Here is a 21,502-nt window from a genome sequence, read left to right on the forward strand (position 1 = left end):
ATAAGCGGGAAGGCTTTAGGCACAGTAGGTTTGGAACTTACAAATCAGCAAGCACTGCATGGTGGCCGTGGGAATGAACACCCAAGGACGTCATCACTTATTCATCCAAATGCCAAGAACCTAATAAGTGGTAAAAATGAAGACGTCAAGGCCCCTTATCAGGACTTTTTGTCTTCTATTTTTTTAAACTGCTTTTGCTTTTAGCATTAAAAAAGTTGAATTTTAAAGGAAGCCATAATGTGTTATCTTGCTCATTTAATTGTAGGGTGAGGATAAGGTAGGTTATACTTCAGAAACAACCTTAAAGTTTTAATGGCTGATTACATGACATGTTTGTATCCTGCTCATCATACATTCAGTGTATTAGCTGAGGCCTTTCTTTCCTATTTTGTCATTAACTAAGCTCACGAAACAGACATTATCTTGCGAGTCAACAGTTGCTGTGACAGAGGGAAAAAGAACACTGACAATTAAGTGTAACATGGCACATCCACTTAAAACTCATTGAATATGGCTAATTATACCCACCATGCACAAGGAACCTGTGCACAAGGGAGTATGGATGGATGTAATCCTGCCATGTGTTCAGCAAACAGGGAACTGGAAATATTTCCTGAGTTTCTACAATGAGATGGAGTAAGACTCCTTCAAAGAAATGTGAGACTGGTGAAAGACTTTTATTGTTTTTCAAGGGGCGACGGCATACACAATATTGAGTTGAATGTCTGGTGAATTTAACAGCTCTTCCAATCTATTCAAGGATGATCATTTGAATGCTGTTATTAATATAGGGATTGAAGGGTCATAAAATAGCTGGGATACTTATTTGGTGGTTATTGGATAGAATTTGTAGATAAAGTTGCAGAATGGAAATCTACTGAGGGCATGACAATTCAGAGAGACCAGAAGAACAGCAATGACAGATTGTAATTGGTGTTGCAATGAGGAAGATCAATTCCAGTAGTCAGAAAAGAAGATAGAACAATGTGGATAATGCAGTCAATGTATGCTACATATGGAGAAGTATTTCTAGAAGTAAGTGGCAAAGCATGTCAAATACTAAAACAAGTTGAACAAAGGAGAAATGTTACTGGAATTGGCTTATAAAAATACCTAACATGCAATCAACACTTAAACCTGTCAGACCCCACTTTAAGACATATATATGTGTGTGTCATATATATATATATATATATATATATATATATATATATATATATATATATGTATACTCAGCTCACTTTTAGACTCTTTATTACAGGTGAGATATAATGAGTGAGTAAAAGACCCTGAGGTCACATGACCAAAAAAATGCAGAGAATGAATTTGAACCAGACATTCTGGCAGCAGAATTCTGATCTGTTCTTAATCACTATTTTATATTCTAGAATGTGTTGCTAGGTATGTTTCCCCAATTAAAAAGACATAAACAGTGGATTACAAACTAGTAATACTGATAAATAGGGCACAGAGACAAGTGCAGTCTATATGCTTGTGGAGAGTAAACATAAAACAACATAGATCTATTTTACAGTATTAAATTAAAACTGGGTTAAGATAAGATTGAAGTTTTTTGACCTGGTTTGTTCTTAGAATGTAAGTCATTTAAACATCATTACTGGCAAAGAAAGGAGAAAAATGAGGTAAACTTTGTAGGACACCCACTCTTTATAATGTATTTCATTAAACATTCAGTTACTGAATTCACTGAAATAGACATCTTCCTCAATTTGCAGAATATTAACTAACAGCATCACAATTCACAACTAGTTTTTTTCGTTGATTTCATAACCTGTATTCCTTTCACTGTGTCATGTCAGGGTACACACAGAAATAAAAACTAAGTGAGATGTTTTTATGTGTTCAATAGAGGGATGGAATTTAGCTAGAAATACTAGAGTTCGGTAAATAACATAAATATGTTGATTTTTTTTTCCGAAACTGAAAGTAAAGATACCAAGAGTATGGACATAATCCTCTGTCAATCCATATGACAATGGCTTTGTATATGGATGCACGTGAAATTAATAGCAGTAGTAAAACAAACACTGACTGCATATTTTAAAATCATTTGCTACCCAGCTATGATGTCCTCAAAGTAAATGAAGAAATCTCAATGTAAGTTAATTGCTTCTAGAAAATGGCTGGTGATATTTATGCTCTGCTAAAACCTGTCACATGTCCAGTATGTAACAGTATGTTAACTAGCTTATATTTCTTTTTGTTTATTTGTTTTGAACAAGATAGGCAGCAGTAACTGCATTTGGTTATTTTCTGATAGGAAAAAAATGTATTTCCAAGAATCATTCTTCAAATTAAATTACCATGTCACATGTGGGTTTTGAGTTTATATATTTTCTTAAGATTATTTTAATCTATATTCTCCTTTGTTATTTTTGTTACTACCAAGGAGACCAATTACATTTTCTGATTCTTTGAACTTGTTTTTAAAACTGTGCCATCAGAATGAGGGCATAGATGTTGTAGCCTATTTAGACAATTAATCTTCTGCACTAGGCTTGCATTAGGTGAAAAGGCATAAATGAAGAGAAAAACGGAAGACATTTATTTGCCAAAGTGAAATCCCACGTGCTTTTTCTGTTTCTTTCTCCCTTAAGAGTGAAACAAGACGATTTTCTCTATAAGTTGTATGAGATAGAACAGTAGCAAGGTGATCTGTCAGTTTGATGTTAATCATAAGAACTTTTTCCCAGAGTAGCCACCTCATACATGCATGTAGATGTGTGTACATCTGTGTTTAGTTTTCTTGTTATAATATCCAGTATTCTATACTATTTGATTTAACATTTATGATTAGAGCCAATCCTCTATTCAGTATCAATAAAATAAATACCCCAATTTTAATGCTTCAATGTATGTAAATCAAAACCTCATGTTATTAAAGGGGTATCTGTAATCACTAAGTCATTGAGTTTTATGTACAACAAAATACCAGATGATAGAGAAATGCCACATAATTGTCTGTACCTAGGTATATCTGACCGCGGTTTTCAATGTGGCATAGATACACCCATTACAAATGAATGATTTAGGTCATTGCATACCAAATTCTTGAAACTTAGTGATTTAGAAGAAAGATGATAAAAATATGTTTTGACAACTTCCGTGCTTGATTTCTAATGCTTGTTTGCCTTAATATGTTCTTCCTCATCATTATTTAGTTATTCTTGCTGTTTCTCAACCTTATTAAATCAGTGCAACCACTCCACTCCTGTTTGTGTTTCGACACATACACATTTCTTTTCTTTTCTTTTCTTCTCCTCCTTTTGTTTTGTTTTGTTTTGCTTTTTGTTTTTGTTTTGAGATGGAATCTGATTCTGTTGCCCAGGCTGGAGTGCAGCGGCGTGATCTCGGCTCACTGCAACCTCTGCCTCCTGGGTTCAAGTGATTCTCCTGCCTCAGCCTCCCAAGTAGTTGGGATTACAGGGATACTCTGCCATGTCTGGCTAATTTTTTGTATTTTAGTAGAGATGGGGTTTCACTGTGTTGCCCAGGCTGGTTGCAAACTCCTAAGCTCAGGCAATCAGCCCGCCTCAGCCTCACAAAGTGCTGGGATTATAGGCAGGAACCACCCTGCCTGGCCTTTGGCTAAGGTAAAGCGTAGTATCTGTTCTTATCAGTTTAACAAAGATGTTTTAGAAATATAACAGGAATTTTCATATTGACTTTCCACCCATTGCAATTTAACAAATTTAAACTCTAAAGAGTTTGCTATGAAAAATGGTTTGAAAACCAGTAAAAAAAAAGCAGTGGTATTCAAAGAGGCAAATAAATTAACAAGCAGACAGTATACTTCTATGTATGCTGCTTTGGGGCAAAAAAAAAAAAAGCAATCTTTTTTTCTAATGTGCAGTTTTTAATCTTAAAAACACAATTTGGCTAACAGCAGTAAAAATAAATGTTCTTGCTTCTAAATTAAATTGAGTTTGCATTAATGTAGATATATGTAAAAATATAAATGTTTAAGGTTAGTAAAGGACTAAAAGTGACCATTGTAAAATAAACTAAGATGAATAATATTAGACCCTGTGTCAGCTGAGACTCTGCCATAATGAGGAATATTTTGTAAGTTCTGGAGAACTATTAGGAAGAGTTTTTAATAATAATCACACAATAATCACACTGTGTTCTACATCTTGGTTATGGCTTGGGATATTGGTGCTTAATGTGAAAATAAAAATAAATATCAAGGGAGATGAAATACTGTTTAATTCCGTTTCAGCTTCCATTTCCCAAGTAATTTTTACCCTCCAGATGGTAGGCAATGCATGCCAATGAAATACAATGGAAGCAGTCCACTTTAATCTCTTAAGGCACTGCTTCTTATTTTTAACATGTGTGAATTAATGTCTTCTCTAGTGCTGTTCTAACTTTCATTTATATAGTTGTTTAGAGTTTAGTTTTCCTTTATATGACAGAAAAATCTGCAAAAAACATATTAAACGTTAGATGTCTTTGTTGACAAAATATCTAAGGTAAAGCTAATATTTTCTCCCCTCTAACGACTCCATAGGCTACTACTGTGTCTCCTCACATCTACTCCAACCTCTAAGATCCCATTGTCAATGCTAAAGTCCAAAATGTGTTTTTAAAAAAATCCATTTGTTCATCCCCTGCCAAAATCTCCTCAATGGATATCCATTGCTCTTAAAATAAAAGATCTCATCTCATTCTGCACTTGCTGAATTTTCCCTCCAACCACACTGGCTTTCTTTCTCTGTCTCTTACTCTCAGAGTTGCCATGCACATACTGCCCTAGATTTCACTATATTATATAATTTATTGCATCTAAGCCAATAATATTTCAGGAGGCTCTCCCTCATTTCCAAGACTGTCACATGTTCTTAATATATCCTGTATTTTCCTCATATCACAGTTGGCAAATATATATTGAGTGGAATTTCTGAGTGATTTAAATGTTATTTTTTCCTGTAACTATGGTGTAAATTCATTGAGAATAATTTGAAGTTATTCAACCAATTTGATTATACCATAAATAGTAAACTATTACATGTATTAAATCATAAATTATTAAATTAAATCCATTAACTATTCCATAATAAATATGGAAAGCAATGTATAAATCACTGATCTTTGTGTTTTCCATATAGGGAAAAATAAACACATTAAACAGAAGAGATTCTCTCTTACCCTCACTGTTAAAAGCATACCTCTGTGATTTCCCCTTAGCAAGACTCTACAAATTCTTCCAGACCAAAAAAATTTGAACAAATAATGGTTTAACTATGTCCCCAATTAGAATTCTCTCAATACAAACATTACATTTGATGTAATAAAATGCTTATTTAAATTTCAATTTATTCAAGTCTCAAAGTAATTTATTAGTGAGTCTAAAGTATACGACTAACATACGCAGTGATTGGCTGAGGCAAATCCTATCAGCAAAGTATTGAAAATTGAAAGCTGGGAGTATAGGGAAGGATGGTGGATTACAGAAGCAGAAGCAAAAAAAAAAAAAAAAAAAAAAGTTTGGAGTTTTCTGGGCTAAACAATTTCTAAAGAATATTCTTAGCAATAATATTAACAATATTAATGTTACCAACCAACAATTATTTCGCTATAGGGTATATTGGAAATATGAAAAAACTGCTATTGAATAGGACCGTGATCTCAGCATAATACCAAAAGGCTGTAAAGTCATAACAGAGAACGCAACAGAGTAATTCATATTGAAGGCTTTTCTACATATTTTCCTTAATGTTTTGATCCTCATGGCCTGGGAAAACTAAATTCAGAATTAGCCTTTGTCTGGATAGAATTTCAGGAAGCAAGGCTCTGTTTAAATGTCTCCAAAAGTTCTGATTGCACTGCTTCTTTTACTCAGCAAACGATTTAACATGTTCCACAAAATAGAAATGTAAAACTGATGGATTGAAATAAGTGTAAGTCGAAGTTTTAATATGGTTTCCTGTATGCCAGTGGCAAATTTCAGCATCCCTTGTTATGTTCAATCTGCTTCAGAACGTTGTCTATACAATTATTCTACTCTGACCTTGTAGGGAAGCAAGTTTGTGTGTCTCAAAATATGCTCATGAAAAAAAAAAAGAAACAATAGAGTAGAAAGTCTCCCATCAAGATGTTACAATAACATCAGCTTATCTCTAATAACCCATTCACCTCTCTTTTGTTCATGCTCCAGAGAAATTCTTCTAGTTCATCTCCTCCAGTTTTCTTTAAAGTGAATGATATGTGCTAAGGTTAATCTTGGAGACTTTATCTTTTATTTTTTCTATGTATTCCATGGGACGGTTAATTCTTTCTGTGGCTATATAGGTGAGATAAGGAAAATGCTGTGTTTTAAAGTAAATACACTTGTTCAAAATAATTTATTTTAGTGACAATGAGTCTTATAGAATGGTAGCACATGACATATATTTAGGATGACTGGGTGTTAGGAACTAATATACATTTAGCAAGAAGCAGTTCAAAAGCCCATGGAGTCAATGTACTATTTATTAGACCAGGGAGGTTAGCCTGTTGTGAAAATGAAGACAGCCTGAGGAGATTTTATATTCTCTTGATGATTGACCGATTTATTCTTAAGTATATGGGAAATCTCAACACATAGGGCCTACATGAAATGTTCTTTCTCTCACCTCTTACGAACAGTGGTATCTTGAAAGCAATTCCAACTGCCACCTGCCCTAAAAAATATGTTAAAACATTGTCTTCCCAAATCCCAGTGGGACAAGAGATCCTGGCTAGAAAAAGAGCCCTTCCTTGTCTTGTTAATATGGAGATAGACAGCAGAAAAAAAACAGGAGAATGACTAATGTTGAGATGCTTTATTTTCTACAGGAAAATATGTACACACACAGGCACGTATACATGCACACACACACCACAATTCACTCTGTGTGAAAATGTCTGGGTGGCTCAGATCCTGTTATGTTGTCCTGTTACACATTCGGTTTGAGCACAATTGGGGATAATCAAACCTCTAGTGATCACTAAGAAGCTCTCAAACTTCCTTCCTCTATAAAATAAGATTTTGCTCCACGAAGAGGTAAGATTAGAGGATATTCTAAGCATTGTATCACAAGCTTGATTTTCAGTGTCACACTGCAAATAGCACTGTTTACAAAAGTAAACACCTGAAACCAACCCAAATGCCCATTGATGATAGACTGGACAAGGAAATGTGGTACATACACACCATGGAATACTATACAGCTGTAAAAAACAATGAGTTCTTATCCTTTGTTGGGACATGGATGAATCTGGAAACAATCATTCTCAGCAAACTAACACAAGAACAGAAGATCAAACACCACATGTTCTCACTCATAGGCAGGTGTTGAACAATGTGAACACATGGACACAGTGAGGGGAGCATCACACACTGGGGTCTGTTGCGGGTTGGCTAGGGGAGGAAAAGCAGGTTGTGGGGAGGTTGGAGAGAAATAACATGGGGAGAAATGCCAGATATAGGTGACTGGGAATGGAGGCAGCAAACAATCTTGCCATGTATGTACCTATGCAACAATCCTGCATGATCTGCACATGTAACCCAGAACCTAAAGTACAATAAAATATATATATATATATATATATATATATATATATATATTCCATCACCATTTAAAAAATGCACTTCAATTCTGAACAATTGTTTTATTTTATCAATTCATGGGAAATGGTCCTGTCTTGCTAAATCCTATTTACAGAACAACCCATTTCTATTTACTTTCCCTACATAAAGATACTTAACCCTGCCATATATTTGATCTAAAATATGTCCCAGCTTCCTTCTTGGATATTTGCAAAACTAAAGCTTCTCAAATTATTGTTTTATAAGAAGAAATATTGAACTACAAGCACAAGTATTCCACTTCTGAATATTCTTATGTTCTACGCTTTCTTGTGAAGAAGCCTTCTGGAATGACTCATTGTGTCTATGTGCGTGTGTGTGTCTGTGTGTGTGTGTGTGTGTGTGTAGCTAATGTTGATGATTTGGGGCTTTTTGACTTTAGGAAATCTCCTATCTTCTAGTTACTCAGGTCAAAATGGCTTGAAATAATTATTGACATTTCTATCTTGATGACAAACCACATCCGTTTTATGCAGAATCTGACAATGTTTTTACACTCAGCTTTTTAACCAGAGCTAAACCACCTTTATGTCTCACTTCCATCTATACTCACCTCCTAATAGACCTCCATACTCCCCTTAAATCTTATCAACAGGGAGGCTAACAAATCTTATCAACAGAGGAAGACAAATCTTATTTATTTGTTTATTTTTATTGTACTTTAGGTTCTGGGGTACATGTGCAGTTCATGCAGGATTGTTGCATAGGTACATATATGGCAAGGTGATTTGCTGCCTCGATCACCTCATCACCTATATCTTGCATTTCTCCCCATGTTATCTCTCCCCAACCTCCCCACACCCCTGCTGTCCCTCCCCTAGACCCCCTCAACAGACCCCAGTATGTGATGTTCCCCTCCCTGTGTCCATGTGTTCTCATTGTTCAACACCCGCCTATGAGTGAGAACATGTGGTGTTTGATGTTCTGTTCTTGTGTTAGTTTGCTGAGAATGATTGTTTCCAGATTCATCCATGTCCCTACAAAGGATGTGAACTAATCATTTTTTGTGGCTGCATAGTATTCCATGGTGAATATGTGCTACATTTTCCTTGTCTAGTCTATCATTGATGGGCATTTGCATTGGTTTCTGGTCTTTGCTATTGCAAACAGTGCTGCAATGAACATACATGTACATGTGTCCTTATAATAGAATGATTTATAATTCTTTGGGTATATACCCAGTAATGGGATTGCTGGGTCAAATGGAATTTCTATTTCTAGATTCTTGCAGAATCACCACACTGTCTTCCATAGTGGTTGAACTAATTTACACTCCCACCAACAGTGTAAAAGTGTTCCTATTTCTCCACATCCTCTCCAGATAAATCTTATCAACAGAAAGGCTATTGTGACTCCTTTAAACTAACCTCAAAACATGTCACATCCTCTTCAAAATGAAATTAGGTTTCCCATCTCAGAGTAAAACTCAAAATATGTTACATGATACATAATTCTTTACATGGCCTTTTCCCAACTCTCGTGTTGTGTTTCTGGTTTTATCTCCCCTATCTCCCCATCTTACTGTGTTCCTCATTTTTCTTGTGAAACACTGAGATATCTCTGCTTAGGTGTCTTTGTGCATATTGTTCCCTTTCTAAAAATGCTTTCTTCTTTTCCAGTTTTTTTTCTTCAGTCTCCATCATAATTAACATTTCACCTTCTCAGACATTTTCAATTCCCATCATGTATGTGTCAATGTATCTTACCTAATAATTTGTTATAAGATTTTATTTTTTATGTCTCTTGGCAGAGTTTAGGAGAAATGTTGGTCTGTGTTAATTACTGCTTTATCTTTGGAACAGCACTGGTATAGTGTCATATAATCTCAATAAAAGAATATTGAGTGAATTACACCTGGTTATTCACATTTTTGGATTTCCAGGATCTTAACCCTATTTCGAGAGTCAAAGTTATGCACAGCTATTCTCCATTTTGTCTTTTAAATTTCAGATGCAATACCTTTATATTATTGTCAGTTAATTATCAAGAATAAGGTAACTTGTTAACTGAATAGACAACTTGCCCAAAGGAAGGATTATCAATCAACTCTTGTAAAACTTACATTTTTGAACTTTCTTTACCAGTCTCAATTTTAGTAGCAGTCACTAAAAATTAAATTTGGTTTGCTTTCATCACTCTCTGTTGCACTGTAAGATACCTAAGTTAATATAATTCATTCACTTACTGAACAGGGCATTATAAAAACAAAATTATAATTTTTCTACATTCAATTTTCTATATTAGTTTTTATATTTAGTTATCTGGGAAATTTTACAACGGAGACAGTTTGCTTTTTTTCCCTGTGCAAAAAGTTAAAGAAAGGTCTTGTTCTACCCACAGAAATACTTCAATGCAGAGGTAAGTTGGTTTTCTAGACAGGCAAGTTCCCTTTTTTCCATTTTTCTAAGGAGGAAAAAAAATCTGACAGCAGGTTAGGTTAAATAAAAATAGAATAATGGGGGGAGCAAGACAGATGCCTTCTGGTTACTTATCGGAACAAATGTATTGCAGGTATTGTCAAGTAGAATAATGTCTAACCTATTATTACCAGTTATTTTCCAATATTTGGCTGAGAGGAAAACTGCTTCTGGAGGACAGGCAGAGGGAGCTCTCTTATTTTATACTTCCTCCTGTAATGTGAAGTACAACCTCAGCAAGAGCATCAGAGAGCTATTCATTTGGATCACACTATCCTCCTAACTCAAAGCCCTGCCAATTTTTTCTTTTCTTAGAAATGTGCTTTGACATTGCTTATACTGAAAGAGGTTATAAAAAAAAGTGACATTTGGCACTAGCTATTTCACCATAAAAGTACTGTCAACAATTTTTATATTTAGCAGCATCTAGTTTATGAGGGCTCAAGGGATAAGGCTTTTTCTGACCTTGGTGATTCTGCTGCACAACTTGCCTTTTTAATGTTTTGGATATTGTAACTCATTAAATTGATTCTGTTTCTTTCGTTGCATAGGGGACAATGAAAATTAAAGCCAAAGCCGTGGTCCTTCTCTAGGAAAATATTTGAAATAATCTCTATTGGTTGAGTTTATGCTTTGGAATCAGCCTTGCTGAATTCAAAAATATCTTTTCACACTTGCTTGCGGCAGGACATTAGCTCGTGACTTGGCCTCAATGTGTCAGTTTCCTTAAGTAAGGAAGGCTAGTACTTATTTCAGAGGGAGGTCGTTACGTTTATATGTGGCAATTCATAAAAATGCTTAAAATCATGCATGAAAAATAGAAGGAGAATCCTATAGGATCATTATCATGAATTTTATATACTAACATTTTGAGTTTAGTAAAATATTATAATTCCATTTTTACCTTGGCCTGTTTGCTTCATTTACTTCTTTTAAAATAATTTTTAATATATGTTATGTATTTAAATATGTATTAAATATTTTATGGAAAAGAATACACTAAATTATTTCTAGTAAAATAGGAGATAGGTAAAACATAATCCAGTACATATAAATGGATGTATATCTCAGTATAAATATAAAATAAATTTACACAGTTAATAATTAAGTACTTATGTAACAGAGGCTGTATTGAGTAACATAGACTAATATGCTTACACTAATAATCTGAAGAATTTATTTATTCATTTATTTCACTTTAAGCAAAATAGGGAATGTCTAAATAGCATAGTAATATTATTTTTTCAAAAGAGGAAAGACTCACAATGCTTTCTAGGATTATATATAACATTCAAAATATTTAAAATGTGTATAAAATGTTAAGTACATTTAAGATTCTACAATATAATGAAATAAAAAGTTATATTACAGATATTATATGACATATATTACATATATCATAAACTATAGTTTAATAGCATGTTTTACTAGATTGTAACAGCACACTTAAGGTAAGAGAAATTGATTGCTTTTTTCATGTGTTTCACTAACATATAATACTGTGAAAACTTAGTGGAAGTATGTGAAATTTGCGGCATTATAATCTATTATGAAGTTTTGCCTGCAGATTGATCTTTCTTTTCAAGCTTGAGTATATATGTAGAGAAAGTAATTCACAATGAAAATCAACATATATACAATCAAAATGTATGCTTTCTTAGAATTCTTATGCAATTAGTAACCATCTGGAAAGTGTTTGATAATCATTTTCTTTTCAATCTCCATTGCATTATTGTCTGATAAGGATCTGCTGCCTTCCTTCTTATCAAAATTTGTCCTATTGATTCCTGCCATGATTACCTAAGGCAGGATTATAGCTCTGTCCTAGAGATGTGAAAGTCTATGGTATTCGACTGTGATATATGATTAAATGCAAAACACTATAAAAATCACAAAACATCTTGTTTTTTAGAACAGCTATTCTTGCTGTTCTAAGATAACTATATACAGTGCTCAAAGTACATTTCAGTGTGTGTCTGTGACATTTTTTTTTATCTTAAAACAGTAGAGAAAACTAGCCCTGTGAAAACTTTAATTGTGACACTTAAATTATTGTACTTTAATTTTCTAAATTATCCTTTTCTGATGAAATTTTCATTAAGTAAAATTATACACACAGATTTCAAAGTTCACTCTGAATAGTGCACACATTAATAATGTACCCTATCTAACCTGAAATCAAAGCTTTTAAGTGATTATATCCACTCAATATTTACTATCAGGATTTTTGAACACAAAAATATGTATGTGTGTATATGTATGTGTGCATATGTATGTGGGAAATTAGTTAATCTAGCTGAAGTAAACACACTGTTGGGGTTCAGGGGTTCAGGCGAGCCCTCAGCTTCCCTGAGATGATGTTTCTCCAGGTTCTTGGTCTATCATTCTCTCAAAAATGAGAGAGGAGACCATGGCACAGTACGATCCTGAAATAAATACTAGACTCCAGAAGTGTTGCAGAAAAGTGATTTATTTAGGTAGAGAGAGAAAAAGGAGGAGGAGAGAGAAGGAAACAGCTAGCTCTCACACTGAATGAGAGAAAGAAAAGCAGCTCTCACACTGACTGAGAAGGGTTCCCAGCGGGAGAAAACCAGAGAAGGAAAACTCCCCTCACACTGAGGGAGAGAATCCAGAGAGGTGGAACCCAGGACAGGAAAGACAGCTTCCACACTGTGTGGAAGAGGAGCCCAGAGGGGAAATCCAGGAGGGGAAAGAGAGCTCCCACCATGTGGGAGGGGATTCCAGAGAGCTGGAAATCTGGTGTGGGTGAAGGAGCAGGGGAGTTTTTCCTGAGAGAAATTCCCACCTCCCCAAGTTCCTCTGGCCAATGAAAGGAGTTCCTTTAAACTTCTGCTGGGGTGATTCACTCTTAGTTTCTTCCTGGGCCGTGAAATTTAAACATAAACTATTAAATCTCCCGATGGAGAGAGATGGGAGAGGGGCATGCTGCTAGGAAGTTCTTGTCCTTAAAACTACGCCCCCTTGTGGAACTGGAAAGAGAACACATTACCTCAACACGAGCGAAAACACTTCAAATTGCTAATTTTTTAATTTTGTCAACCATTCTACACAGAAGGATGTGGTACAGCTTACAGAAAGTATTTACTACAGAAAACCTTAAGGCAAGAAAAGATCAGGAGCCCTGGGAAATAAGAACATGACAAAAAGATTAAGTCAGGAGAAACAGTGTACATATTGTTAATTTAAATAAAACAAAATAGTATGATACACATTTTGTAATCTGCTTTTCTTATTGCTGAGATACGTTCTCACAAAGAAATCATTGTTTATCATTATATCTAACTATAAGATGAGGAAACTATCCCTTAGCCTCCTATCTTACCATCTCTCCTTTAAGGGGAAATCAAATCAAACCCACTAACTGCATTAATGAACACCCTATATTTGTGGCACACAGTGCTTGGTTTTTACACATTATTGCTTCCTTGTCATGGGCTAACAGGGTCCATTAATTTGCCTTTGAGGTTTAATCATGTGCAAGGAAAATGGAAAAAATATTTGATAATAGCTTTTTATGGGCTGTTGGTTGTAACATTGCTTATTTATTAAACAAAATAGCTACTTTAGTAGAGAAGAGGATCAATAAGTGGGCATTGAAATGCTTTCTTAAGTGTTAACCCTTCACTGTACTAAAAACTCAAATATGTAAAAGACTAAAGATGGTAAATATTAGGCCTCAATGCAACTTCTGTTTATTATGACCAAGTGTATATAGATCGTCCATTCTATTATTTAACAAGTAGTACATATTCATTAGCATAGTTATTGGGGTCCTATTAGTGGCTACTTAAGAGGAAGTAAACAGGAAAAAATAAAAAATGCCTATGTACATCAATGAATCTAAACCTGCCCCAAATACTATAAATCAACCAACAGTACACCTCTATCCTGTTTACAATCATTTCAGGTTTTGATGTTTCCTGTGGTTTTTACATATAGAGCTTCGCATTTTATAATACAGTATTTGTATAACAGAAAACTCATCAAAAGATGTGGATTATATGAATAAATTATTCAAAAAACATTGATTATACCAAAAAGTAAAACTATTTTACCATTTTTATTCATGTACATAAATATCTCAAACTCTTTTCTAAAATTGGTTGCTAATACAAGCATATTATTAATTCATGCATTAACCTCTACTTATTTCTTCTTGAATAAGATACAATAATTATTTTCCCCATGAAAGCTTAAATTCTAAATACCCCAAATAAAGTGCGATCATCTTGAAGCTTAGTTAGACATTCCATGTTAGACTGTTTTTCTCATCTATCAACACATTTTTCTTTTCTATTTTATTCAGCACTTATCTCTTCCTTATTAACATTTCTCTCTTCCTTTTGACATCCCCTTTCCTCTACGATTGTCTTTTATCCATTCCACTGCCACTGAACAGCTTTTGTTTTTGTTTGTTTTGTTTTGTTTTTTGAGACTGAGTCTTACTCTGTCACCCAGGCTGGAGTGCAGTGGTGTGATCTCAGATCACTGCCTCCGACTCCTGGGTTCAAGGGATTCCTGCGTTAGCCTCCCCAGGTAGCTTAGATTACAGGTGACTGCCACCACTCTGGACTAAGCTTTTTATTTTTAATAGAGATAGCATTTTGACATATTGGCGAGAGTGGTCTCAAACTTCTGACTTCAGATGTTCCAACTTCCTTGGCCTCCCAAAATGCTGGGATTACAGATGGGAACCACTGTGCCCGGCCTCACTCTGAGCAGTTTTAACACAAGAGTTAACAGCTGTTATAGGTTGAATTGTGTCCCCTAGAAAGATATGTTGAAGTCCTAACCCCTAGTACCTGTGAATGAGACCTTATTTGGAATTAAAGTATCTGTAGATAAATCAAGTTGTGATGAAGCCAACAAGTAGACCCCTAATCCTATATGACTGGTGTCCTTGTAAGAAGAGAAGAGAAACAGAGAGTAACACACACACAGGAAAGACGATATGAAGACATACAGGAAGAAGAATGCATGTGATGATAGAGGCAGAGAACGGAGTGATGCTTCTGTAAGACCAGGAATCTCAAGAATTGCCAGCAAAACCAGGAGCTAGTGAAAAAAGCATGGAACACATTCCTCCCGTATCCTTCACAAAGACATGCTGACAATTTGAAATCAGACTTTGGCCTCCAGAACTGTGGAGAATACATGTCTATCTTCAAACAATCCAGTTTGTGTTTCCTTGTTTTATGGCAGCCTTAAGAAACTAATATAACTGCACTGGCCTCCTCCCCAGCATCTCCAACCACGGCACAGAGCCCTTCAAAAATGCTGACAAGTGAAAGTGAAGACAATTCCACCACAGCTATAGTAGGGCAATCCTGCACTCAGCTGTCATTCTCTTTCTCTTTGACCAAAGACATTTCTCTCCTTTATGTCTCTACTTCAGCAACTCTCTCTCCTCAGATCCAATTACTTTTTGCTAAAAGCAAAACAGTAGTGTTTCTCAATCTCAGAAATGGAACCATCAAGTGAAGACTCGCTGTCTCTTGATTTATCCACATTATTCTCACATCCAAGTCGTACAACTAACGGAAATGAAAAATAAAATAAAAACACCTCTCCTGCCGATAGCTAATGGCTTCATCCATGTTCTGAATGTCATTTGTACATCACATTGGCATCCAAATTCTCACCTTCGCAAATGGTTCTGTACTGACCTAGGTATGCCCAGGCAAGGAGGCCATCTAATGCTTCAGAGAGTTGCTGAGTCAAAGAGCCCACAAAACGGGACATGATGGCATGACAGAGAGCCTGGGAAGGAAATTACAGGAAAGAGGTGAAACCTCTGAGGTGAATCAGAGTAAGCAATAAGACCACAAAAGCCAGTAGGGCCAAAGGAGACATTCTGAATTTAAGAAGTTTCCCTGGGGTAAAATAAACAAAATAAAGGCAGTTTAGGATCAATGGGTACCCAGAAAGTTTGCTTTGGACCTACTCTTGTTACTTTGATATTTAAGCCTTTAATTACATAATTTTTCCAGATCCTAAATATTTCTTTTTCCTTCCTGCTGACTCATTTTGACCTTGAGTAACCTGTTTAAAATCCTATCTTTAAAAATCGAAGACCGGGTACGGTGGCTCATGTCTGTAATCCCAGCACTTAGGGAGGCCGTAGTGGGTGGATCCCTTGGGGCCAGGAGTTTGAGACCAGTCTGGCCAACATGATAAAATCTCATTTCTTCTAAAAATACAAAAATTAGCAGAGCATGGTGGCTCACGCCTGTAATCCCAGCACTTTGGGAGGACAAAGTGGGTGGGTCCTTTAAGGCCAGCAGTTGGAGACCAGCCTGGGCAGCATGGCAAAACCCTGTCTCTACTAAACTAAAAACTAGTTGGGTGTGGTGGTGCGTGACCTGTAATCCCAGCTACTTGGAAGGCTGAGACACCAGAATCACCTGAACTAGGGAGACGCAGGTTGCAGTGAGCTGATGTTGAACCACTGAATTCCAGCCTCAGCAATAAAGTGAGATGCTGTCTCAAAAAAAAAAAAAATCCCTGACAAGAGATCTAAACAAAACACATCTCCTTGTTCTTTCTGGAATGTGCTTCTATATAGCCAAGTGACTTCCTTTCATTTTTCCACTGGTGGAAATATTCGTTTTGCTTCCACTGCTCTGCTGAACTGATTTTCTCCTCATGCTGCGGTGGTCTTTATATTGCCAATTTCATTTCCGTTTTTGGTTCTTATATTTCCTAAATCATACATAATCTTCCTCCACATGATTCCCCACCATCACCCCGAGGACATTCGTCATTCACTCTAACTGTCTCTCTTCCTTTTTTGTTATCGTTCCGCATTCCGACTCTCTTTGTCTTCATTTCTGTCTGTCAGTTTCTCAGAGAGCTAGCGTCTATTCTTACAGGATCAACTATCATCAATTTGCTAATGGATCTCAAATAAATATATTTAACCCAGAATTTCATACTCAATTAAAAACCCTTTGATTCACTATTTCCCAGGAAACTTCAGACTTGACATGCATGCTCCAACCTAAATGTGTTTTCACTCAAGAATATACCTTATTCTATATTACATATTTTATTATGACATGAATAAATATCTCTGGAAGCCATATTTTCTTCTTCATTCTTACAATCACTCTCATATTTAGGACCACGAGTATATTTTTCCATTGTCCATTTCAATAATTTTTAAATTATAAACTTGGTATCCAGTTTTGCCCCTTTAAGTCAGTCTCAATTCTGTTCCGACACTGGGATCTTACCACTTCATCACCCTACTTGAAAGTTCTCAATGACTCCCATAGCAACATAGAACCAGGCTTCGTAGAATGGCATACCCCGCCACACTGTTCTGAACCAAGTTCACATTTCTAATTTCTGCCTCATGACTATTTCCATCTGCTGTTGAGTTTTTGGCCATCCTGAGCTACTATTCTGTTTTCCAAATGAGCCAAGCTTTCTCATGCTGTCACGGCTTTGAACATATTACCTTTGCTTGTACTGGCTTTAGAATCAATAATTTTTCACTAGATGATATCCTAAAATCAGGATGCTTGTCAAGATGTGGCTCAAATACTATTATCCTGCAAATGGAGTTTTGCTCTGTCACAGGCTGGAGGGCAGTGGCGTGATCTCGGCTCACTGCAAACTCTGCCTCCTGGGTTCAAGCGATTCTCCTGCCTCAGCTTCCTGAGTAGCTGGGACTACAGGTGTCTGCTACCATGCTCAGCTAATTTTTGTAATTTTAGCAGAGATGGGGTTTCACCATATTGGCCAGGATGATCTCGATCTCTTGACCTTGTGATCTGCCCACCTAGGCCTCCCAAAGTGCTGGGATTTTAGGAGTGAGCCACTACACCCAGCCGGAACCTGTATTTCTAGAGTTCATTCCTTGAGGTATGCGAAAATAGGGATTATACCTTATTCACTTCTTCCATCTCAGCACTTAGTCTAGGTCCAAGACTACATCAGGCATTTAAATATTTGTGGAATACATGTTGCCATCTCTTCACACACACTTCTAGCTGTAGAGGTGCATAAGCATTAGCAACATACTTAATCTACTGCATAAGAAGTGTGCTTGTTTTGATGCTAACTCTGTATGTTGAGCAGTGATTATCAAGCATTAATGCATAGAGATCATTTAGATGTTCTGATTCAGTAGGTCAGATGAGGCCCAGAGTCCTAACAAGCTCCCAGATGCTTCTGTTCAGATGGTAGCAGGATAACCTTTGGGAACCACTGGTGTAGAATGCACTTGATAGGCCGGGCGCGGTGGCTCACGCCTGTAATCCCAGCACTTTGGGAGGCCGAGGCGGGTGGATCACGCGGTCAAGAGATCGAGATCATCCTGGTCAACATGGTGAAAACCCACCTCTACTAAAAAATACAAAAATTAGCTGGGCATGGTGGTGCGCGCCTGTAGTCCCAGCTACTCAAGAGGCTGAGGCAGGAGAATTGCTTGAGCCCAGGAGGCGGAGGTTGCAGTCAACCGAGATCACGCCATTGCACTCCAGCCTGGGTAACAAGAACGAAACTCTGTCTCAAAAAAAAAAAAAAAAAAAAAAAAAGAATGCACTTGATAGGGAAGGAAGGTATTATCTCTCCCTGCCTTTGGGAAACAGTAAGGTAGGACATCTAAAATGCCTTCGTGTGATTATGTTACTTCTACCATTTTTTTAAATTCCAGAATTATATTTGTTTATTACAACAGTCTTATGGGCAAAGTAGTGATATTAACAAAACTAGGTGATTAAGATGTGAAAATAGACACAGCTGTCTACATATTTTCTATCTACAAGATTCTCTTTGCCTTGTCCTTTTGAATGTATTTCAGTTTTTGCCTCTGGTGTCCCTGTTGACATATATGTATTAAATCTATAGTTTAGTGCATATCTGATCTACAATGTCTTCCTTGATTATGCTACTACTGCTAGAACAAATTTAAATATAAGCAATTAAAATATATATTTTAATATATATTTTCTTCCAAGATTTTATTTGATGTAACTAGAAACTAGATTCTATAGTTTTCATATTTTTATGCTCTTTTCATAAATGAGGAAACTGAGATTCATTGAGAAAGATATTGACTGGGGACCTATGGTTAGAAAGTCCCAAAATTGGCAGTAAATATTTAGTCTGTCACCTAGAATAGTGTACTTTCAAATACATAGCCCATCAGACACAATAGATACCCACGAAAATTTGCAATAGTCAAAGTGGCAATAAGTCACTGCTGAAAATAGCACTCTTAGTGACAGTATTTGTAGGTGTGAAGAATAAAGCTGTTATAGGTAAACTTTTTTAGCTCGGGTTTTAGCTCTCTGACTTACCACTAACTGTATGTCTTTGGGAGAATAAGCTAACATTTAATAAATGTCTAATAACTGTCATTTCATAATTATCATTTGTAAAACAGAAATAAGGATGTTTTAAATATTAAATGAGTATATTTTAAATAGGAAGTGAGCGATTATATATTTAATATTGTATTGGATCCTTAATTGTGGCTTTAAAATGGAATAAAGACTAGCCCAAAATGGGCAAATATGAGTAGAATAAAGATTAATAGGGACAATAATCTAATGCCACTGATTAGTCAACAGGATTCAGAAAAAATGACATGGTTCAGGGACCGTGACAGAAGAACAGAAAGAATTCTTACTACATTGCTAAAAACAACATCACAATTCATTAAAAGTCTAATTAAAATCGCAAACATAGTTGATTTCTGGAAATGATTTTGATTAAGAAATGTGAAGAATCGTTCTTTTGAAATATATCTTAAATGCCAGGTATAGGTGATGGGGGGATGGAGGCAGCAAACCACATTGCCATGTAGTTACCTATGCAACAACCCTGTATGGTCTGCACATGTACCCCAGAACCTAAAGTACAATATATATATACATATACATATATATATATATATACACACACATATACATATATATATATACACATATACATATATATGTACATATATATATATATATATATTTAAGTTTCACAAATTTTCATTCTGTCGAAATACAATCCATACTATTTGATATTTGAGTGTAACGGGATATGCCATCTGCCTGTGTGTTACATATATGTGTGCGTGCATGTGTAAAGTGATCTTATGGCTCTGAATAAAACTAATTTACTATCACAAGAAACGATCTATTATGATAAAATTAAATGTATCCTCTTCCTACCACTCTTTGTTTGCTTGTTCTTTGTTTGTTAGGTATCTCTTTCCTGGCAGTCAAATTATTTTGATGTCATGATTTACTAACTTCTGTACCAGAAAATGACAGTGGAAGTTTGCTAGACCTACAATAAAAATAACAAAATATCTGATCAGGAAGAAAAGTAATGGCTCAATGCCATTTTGCATCACTGGTCACATTTCTTACTTTGAAATTAAAAGGGACAAGCTAGTATTTTATCAAGTATTTTGACTCCAACTAAACCTTTTTTTGCCATTCAACTCGTATAGTCAGTTTCCCTGACATGCTCAAATTCTCATAAATGATTTCTATTAGAGTTAAGGATTTCAGTCATCTGAGAAAATGCAATGCAGCCAGTTTCTGCCTATGAATTGGTAACAGTTCATTCTTTTTACATTGCAAAGTACTTTCTTATAGAAAGGAATCTATGCCTTCATTTTCTATGTAGGTTGCATGGCATTTGGTCCACAGTGGCAAAAAAAAAAAAAAAAATGATCCTAGAATATCTGTAGTATATTTTGCTGAATGTTAACAGGAGGTTCAGATGTGTTTCATTTCTGACCTTGTAAAATACTTTCTTGCTTATGCAATGCTTTATGCATCAAATACAAAAACTGCTACGAGGGCTTCCGCTGCTTGAACAAGGATAAATTTGAGAAAATAAATGTTGTTCAGGTCAGTTTCAATGAAGCCATTTTTCTTCTATTATTCCATGGCATGAGTAATGCTTGATATATTTGATTATATTTCAAATGTGATACCGAGAAGTCATAACATTGATTTGTTTCACATGAATGCTTCTTGGTCTATAGTGCTAAAAAATAAACCATTCAAGTTGTCTAATCAGCTAATGTTTTCAATCAGATTTACAGAATATTGTTTCTGTTATTGTTATCAGTGCATCACAATTCAATGTGTGTGAGTATGTGTTGCTAGTATATCATTAGAGTTGAAAATTCAAATGTCAAACATTTTAAACCTCAGCAAAATTGTAAGGCTGTGAGCTTTTAATATTTTTTCGCTGTATGATGAATTTGTAATACTTAATTTGAGGAGATATTTAGGATTCTAATAGATGCAGGAAAGTTTTTGATTATCTTTGAAACTTATATAGTAAACAGAAAAGTTATAAAACTTCAAATCAGACCTATGGAGAAAGGAGACACAGTATTATCCTTCAATTCATATTTGAATAAATACATTTAAAATGCTCTATGCCTAACAATCTAAAGTATATGACC

General features: G+C 35.5%; 1 protein-coding gene and 1 pseudogene across 1 annotated transcript in view; both read left to right on the forward strand.

Moving 5' to 3' along the window:
- The window catches only part of CDH18 (cadherin 18), a 1,107,073-nt gene that overhangs the window by 254,682 nt on the left and 830,889 nt on the right, over positions 1-21,502 (forward strand). The window lies entirely within an intron of this gene.
- On the forward strand, positions 3,591-3,699 carry LOC116552462 (annotated as a pseudogene).

The sequence above is a fragment of the Sapajus apella genome, unplaced genomic scaffold (assembly GCF_009761245.1).
Source record: "Sapajus apella isolate SASKATOON/1434 unplaced genomic scaffold, GSC_monkey_1.0 scaffold11, whole genome shotgun sequence".
In the NCBI taxonomy this organism is placed as follows: Eukaryota; Metazoa; Chordata; class Mammalia; order Primates; family Cebidae; genus Sapajus; species Sapajus apella.